The sequence below is a fragment of the Mesoplodon mirus genome, assembly GCF_964341445.2.
Source record: "Mesoplodon mirus genome assembly, chromosome: 4".
Lineage (NCBI taxonomy): Eukaryota > Metazoa > Chordata > Mammalia > Artiodactyla > Ziphiidae > Mesoplodon > Mesoplodon mirus.
The window spans coordinates 9,797,703-9,804,451 of record NC_138979.1 but is presented as its reverse complement, the minus strand read 5'-3'; the positions used below and the strand labels follow the sequence as shown (position 1 = coordinate 9,804,451).

At 42.7% G+C, this 6,749-nt stretch overlaps 1 pseudogene across 1 annotated transcript; it reads left to right on the top strand.

Moving 5' to 3' along the window:
• The first annotated feature begins 3,126 nt into the window (after positions 1-3,126).
• On the top strand, positions 3,127-4,575 carry LOC309802825 (DNA topoisomerase I, mitochondrial-like; annotated as a pseudogene). The gene has a single exon. The product of its transcript is annotated as a DNA topoisomerase I, mitochondrial-like (transcript).
• Positions 4,576-6,749: the final 2,174 nt, after the last annotated feature.

The window sequence follows — 6,749 nt, the reverse complement described above, 5'->3', positions numbered from 1 at the left end:
GAGGTTCTGGTTTAATCGGTCTGAGCTGCAGCCTGGATTTTTAAAACTCCCCAGATAGTTATAAAGCTCAACCTAGAAGAAAACTCAGGATATTCAATTCCCTAAAGTAACTCTTATAATTAACTTCTTAGAAAACCTTGCCTGGATTTTCATCTCATAAATAATACTTAATCTTTCTGGGTCTATACATAGGTATTGGCTAAACATATTCAAATATGAATTCAGTGTGCTTTTGGGAGTGGGAGTATAAAAAACACATACCCTATTTTATAGGTATTACAGGTAAATTTGCCAGATTTAGCAAATAAAAACAGAGAATGTACAGTTATATTTGAATTTTGGATAAACAGTGAATAATTCTTTTTGTACAAGCATGCCTCAAGCAATATTTAGGGCGTGCTTATACTAAAAAACTTATTTGTTGTTTATTTGAAATTCAAATGAAGCTGTGTCCTGCTTTTTATCTGGCAGCCCTAATTACAGGACATGCAGAAAATGTTTAGCTGTTCCATTTTAATCAAAGCATTTTTGTTGACTTGTAACCAATCACCTATGAAACCATTTTATATTGGTCTAATCACAGTTAAGACACACAGGACAAGCAATCTAGCCAGTGCGGCTGAACCATTTAACCCAATTCACTAAGCCTCTTGGCCTACTTATTCATTTAAAAAACTCACTTTGTCTAAGATATTTATAGACGAGATCCATTTTAATTTCCTCTACCTCTCCAGTACACAGTTTGTAATTACTCCAACAGAGATTTATCAGCTTTCTAATACAGTTCTGGGGTAAGACCTGTGTGCCGAGGGGGTTCACTTCTACTGCAGCCTAAGTTGTCTGAACTGTCTTAATCTGTAGACCAATTTTCTCTACAGCCCCCTAAGGAAGGAACTTGTTGATTTTGGCAGTGTTTACCTTTCTTACAAACAAATTCAACATTTTCCAGACGGGCTGGCTCTTAAAAATCACATGATAGCTGGGGAAAAACTGCCTGTAGTATGCTTCAGAATTCCTCCCTCCCCCATATACTAGGAAAAGCTTTATGTTCCTCACAGCTGCTGGAAGATAATCTACGGAGTCAGGTTTATTTAGAATCTGTGGAGAAGGCTGTACAGTTCCCTGAGTTCAGTTCTTTTCTAGAAAGAGGGTAGAAGAATCTGTCAGAAAAAAAGATGAAATGTTCCAGCCTTCACGAATGATAATATGGATTTCCACATGGAGAAAAGGGAAAAGAACTGATTTAATGTTTGTTTTCTCATAAAGGTGAAACGTTTAACAGTGTCATGTTCCACCTAGAGCAATAACATGTAGTATGTCATGTGCTTGCATGTTACTGGCTTTCACTGAGTATTGTTACTCATCTTTGCTTTGGGTAGCTTGAATGGTATAGTGTTGTGTCTTTGCATCTTTTTCATTAGTGAAGATCATCACCCCCTTTCCACATCCCCAGGTACCTCCAGCCATCCCTCTCTGTCTCTTAGACCAAAACCCGTTTTGCATCATGTGTCAGCAGAGTAAACTTTCTTCCATGAAGGTGTCTTCCTTGGCAGGCACTAAATGGAGGCTGGTGTCACTATAATCAAGACAGTCCAATCTATGTTTTGCAAAAAGAAAGTGCATTCGAATTTCCTCACATCTGCCGTTTATGTATAAAAATTTTCAGATTTCATTGAATATTCTCCTAAATCTGTGTGTGATGTGCTAGAGACTGTAATTCTGTTCTTCAAAATTATCTTGATCTGGAAAGTGTAATTTCCATATATTTCCCCTTGATGTATTTCAGTGTTATCTCTGGTGAACTGAGAGCTATTGATCTATTTAACAAATTATTTTTTTCCTCCAAGTAATAACTTCATTGTTTTCGATGCTTAAAAACCAAAGAGTTCATGTCTCTGGCTCTCAGAGTTTTTCCTCACCCCTGCCACAAACCTCATCCCAGCCAGGACCTACCACCTTTGTTCGAGATCTCTTCCTGCCAGCTTCCACTTCCGGTGTCCTGTGGGAATGCACCTTTGCCCCAATTTGTTTCTTGTCTCTTCTGTTTTCTCTTCCTCAGTTCTTTTTTTTTTTTTTTTCCCCAAGTTCAGACACCTCTGTCAGATGTCTCTTACAATCTAGACCAACTTTTTGGGGTGTGTTAAGATTCCACCACCACCACCACCACCCTTTTTTTTTCCTATTCCTGCTCTTATTCTCTAATTTTGCACTGAAATGGGTATTTCCTTTCTCCTCCATGTGTCTTCCTTGTTGGATTAATTCCTTTCCTTCTTCAATACCTCCTCCTTACTCAGAAGGGTTGTTAACAATGAAATTTACTGTTCTAATTCTTTGGCTTATTTTTTGCCATTCAGGCCAGGTCCTGGCACTTCTTCGTGTCTGTCACCTAGATTAGATTGATTACAGGGAGAGGAAGGTAACTGATTGGCAATTCACTACTTGGGCTGCTCTAAATGTTGGAACCAAGCCTGTAACACTTTGATTTAATGCTTCAGAATGAATTTGAATCTTGGCCAAACTCACCAATTATTTGGCTTCAATGTACAAACCTGAGCTGCATTTAGCTTCCACTCCTGTCCCCTGGGTCCTGGAGTGGAATCTCTGGGTGAAAGCAGAGCTGGTCTGTGCTTGGGGCTCAGCGTGGCTGCTTGCCATGGTTTGCAGTAAAGGCAGAGGTGGGAATGGGAAAAGGAAAGGTGTACTGTCTCCTCTGACGCTTTCTCAGAATCCCTCATCCTGTTCTTAAACAAAGCCTTATAGGCACTGAAAGTTTCAGATTTTTACTTTTTAAATTATGGGTCGTGCAAGTTAGGTAAGCTCTTTAGTTCACTCCATGTTTTTTGGCCATTCTTTGGAAGCATAGTACTCGATACAGGTTGGAGCTTTTGTGCTTGTTTGATACTATGGATACTATTTGATACAATAAGTGCTTCAATATCACACACAAATGAAAGTGGCGTTTCCCTTGCCACTCCTGAAAACTCTACCGTGGCCCTCTACTGTGTGCATTTAGGAACTTAGAGTTTAGAATCAATCCTCAGATCCCACAGAACCCCTAACTTCAGATATTGTCACAGTGTTTCCTATGGTATAATGACACTTTTCCTGCATGGAAAATGCACTGGGATGCCTCTGTCAAAGAGCTGTATCTTAGACGGGCACCGAGAGAAGATCGGCAATTTCAGACCGAGCCCCCTGGGTTGTTCCGGGGCCGCGGCGACCACCCCAAGATGGGGATGCTGAAGAGGAGGGTCCTGCCGGAGGACATGACCATCAACTGCAGCAGGGACTCCGAAGTACCCAAGCCTCTGGTAGGTCACCGGTGGGAGGAGGTGCGGTGCGACCGCACGGTCACGTGGCTGGCGGCGTGGACAGAGAACGGGCAGAATTCCATCAAGTACATCATGCTGAACCCCAGCTCCAAGCCGAAGGGGGAGAGAGATGGGGAGAAGTATGAAGTGGCTCGGCGCTTGAAAGGAGTCGTGGGCGAGATCCGTTCTCAGTACCGGGCCGACTGTAAGTCCCGAGAAATGAAGGCGAGACAACGCGCTGTGGCCCTTTATTTCATCGACAAGCTGGCGCTGCGAGCCGGCCACGAGAAGGAGGAGGGCGAGGCGGCTGACACGGTGGGCGGCTGCCCCCTCCGCGTGGCACACGTCCAGCTGCACCCAGAGGCCGGTGGCTGCCCGTACGTCGTGGAATTCGACTTCCTGGGACAGGACTCGATCTGCTACTACAACAGAGGGCGTATGGAGAAGCTGGTGTGCGAGAATCTGCAGCTGCTCATGAAGAACAAAGGCCCTGGGGATGAGCCCTTTGACAGACTGACCACCACCAATCTAAACAGGCACCTGCAGGACCTGATGGATGGCCTGACGGCCAAGGTGTTCCAGACCTGCAACGCCAGCCTCACCCTGCAGGGCCAGCTGAGAGCGCTGACCAGAGGTGAAGACAGCGTAGCCGCTAAGATTCTCTCTTACAATCGAGCCAATTGGGCCATTGCCATTCTCTGCAGCCATCAGCGGGCAACTCCCAAGACCTTCGAGAAGTCGATTGCAGACTCTTCGGTCGAAGATTGAGGCGAAGAAGAAGCAGGTGGCCGAGGCCAAGGCAGAGCTGAAGAAGGCAAGGGCTGACCACAGATCCAGAGCGGACAGCATGTCCAAGAGCTTCCTGGAGAAGAGGGGACGGCTGCTGGAGAAACTGGAGGAGCAGCTCAGGAGACTGAGCATGCAGGCCACAGACAAGGCGGAGAGCAAGCAGGTGGCCCTGGGCACGTCCAAGCTCAACTACCTGGACCCCCGGATCAGTGTCGCCTGGTTTAACAGGTTTCGGGTGCCCGTGGGGAAGATCTACAACGAGACACAGAGGGAGGAGGGAGACACAGAGGGCTCTCGACATGGCAGGCAAAGACTTTGAATTCTAAATGAGCATCTCTGTGCCTCATGGAGCTTATTTTTTGGGGTAAAATTGGGGAATTTTGTACAAAAAAAAAAAAAAAAGAGCTGTCTCAGAAGGCACACATCAGGTCCCTGCAAACTCAGGGAGCCCGCCCTCTTCTTGGTGCATGTCCGAGGCCACAGATTTCCATGCTGCCAAACAAGTCAGTGGGGACCTTCTGGCAGCTTGATGGTGAATTTTATGTGGAAGGATGTTAAGAGCCTCCCAGATGCAATTCAATCAGACCAGGAACCATATTAGACAATTCTGCCAAATTTATACTAAAGTAAAGTAAACTAGGTGGCTGTTCACTCCTTATCATTATTTTTGTAACACTTGATCTAAGTCAAAAGTTTAAGAAAAGAGTTTGCCCCTTTCTCCTCTCCTCCCACCTTCATGGCCTTTGTTCCAACAAAATGACATTGATTTAGGATCCATTAGGTTAACCAGTTGCTTCTCAGACAAACTAAAAGTAATCCCGAGCTGATTTTACAATCTATTGGTTTCCAAACAAGTTTGACAAAACCCATGAATTTCCATGGAGAAACTCAACTTCTCTGTGTAGATGCTTTGACCTGTACACAGAAGCTGGCTCTTTGTAAGCAACAGCCTTGTAATATTTGAAGTTTTAAAAAGTCTGCCCAAATGTGGGGAAAAGTTAAGCATCAATTTAAAAAACTAGTGAAAAATTTGAGCTCACTTTAAAAAACATATTTTGAGCACAAGGTAAAGAAACATTTATATATTATGTACATAATACACAAAATAGTGAAACCCTGTAGAAGCTACAGGTAGACATTTAGGCATCAAGAATTTTGATTTATTTGTTAGGAAATGCAAGACTATACACATGTTTATTTGACATGTGTTCTAAGAATGTAAATGTTGGATATGGTATGGTAATGTCAGGGCAGCCACAGGAGGAAATAAGAATGAGGCTTAGAAGGAAGAGTTGATTATACACACAGGTCCTAGAGAGCCACCACATGAGACGCAGGGCCACAGGGGAAGCACCAGGTTTGGGTCAGGTGGGAGAAGACAGGAACAAGGGGAAATTCCAGTTCATAGCCTTTATTGGGATTTCTGTGAGAAAAGCAAAACAAATCAGAGTAAAGAGTTTAGGTTTGAATAATTACAGGAGGGCCTGGGCTATAGGATGGCGTCTCGCTGGTGGTACCCAGCCCAGGGATGACTTGGAGCTTGGTTTGTGAGAAATAGATAAGGGAGTGGTTGAGGCCATAGACTTGGATTGGTTGGTTTGCACATGAAAAATGTGCTCCCAGCTCAGCCCGTTTTTATCTTTAAGAAATGGGTTTGTCTTTTGGCCAGAAAGCTTTTGAAGATGTCAAACCATCATACAATACAGAAAATGAAGAAACAGTTCATACAGCATCTTTAGTAACTTTCACACTAAGTTAAGTGCTATGAATATTTTATGTATAACACAGTCTCTATATTTCACAATCCCAAACTATGGAACAAGGACATTTGTAAGGGAAATGTTGATCATCTAGGAGAAAGAAGAGATGATCCTATAATATATTTCTTAATAAAGTAGGAGGGGATAAGACCCATAGCATACATGGTGCTAAGGGTCTCAACTCCAAGGAGACGCTGCTCCACTGGTGTACACACTAATTAACTTAATAAAATATTACCATTAATTTAAAAAACTTCCTAAATTCCCATCCTTAAAAACATTCTTACCTCTACTCCCAGAGTTAAGTAACTTTTGTTACTATCTTTCCTTTTTTTTAATTTTACTTTACAAAGTCTGAAAAGATTTTTTTAAGACAATTTTTATAGAGCAGTTATAGGTTAACAGCAAAATTAAGAAGTTATAGAGTTTTCCATATGCCCCCTGTTCCTGCACTTGCGTGGTTTCCCCCATTATCAACATCCTCCAGCAGAGTGGTACACTTGTCATAATGGGTGAACCAACATCGACACATCATAATCACTCTAATCCATAGTTTTACCTTAAAGTTTAGTCTTGTGTTGTACATTCTTTGGGTTTGGATAAATGTATAAGGACATGTAGTCATACTGTAGTATCATACAGAGTATTTTCATTGCCCTAAAAGTCCTCTGTGCTCTGACTATATACCCTCCCCTGCCCCAAACTCTGGCAACCTCTAATCTTTTAACTGTCTCCATAGTTTTTTTTTTCTTCTCTTCCAGAATGTCATACAGTTGTTATCATTCAGTATGTAGTCTTTTCAGATTGGTTTCTTTCACTTAGCAATACGTGCATAAAATTCCTTCCACCATTCATCAGATATAATGGATTTAGCAACAAGTATCATAAA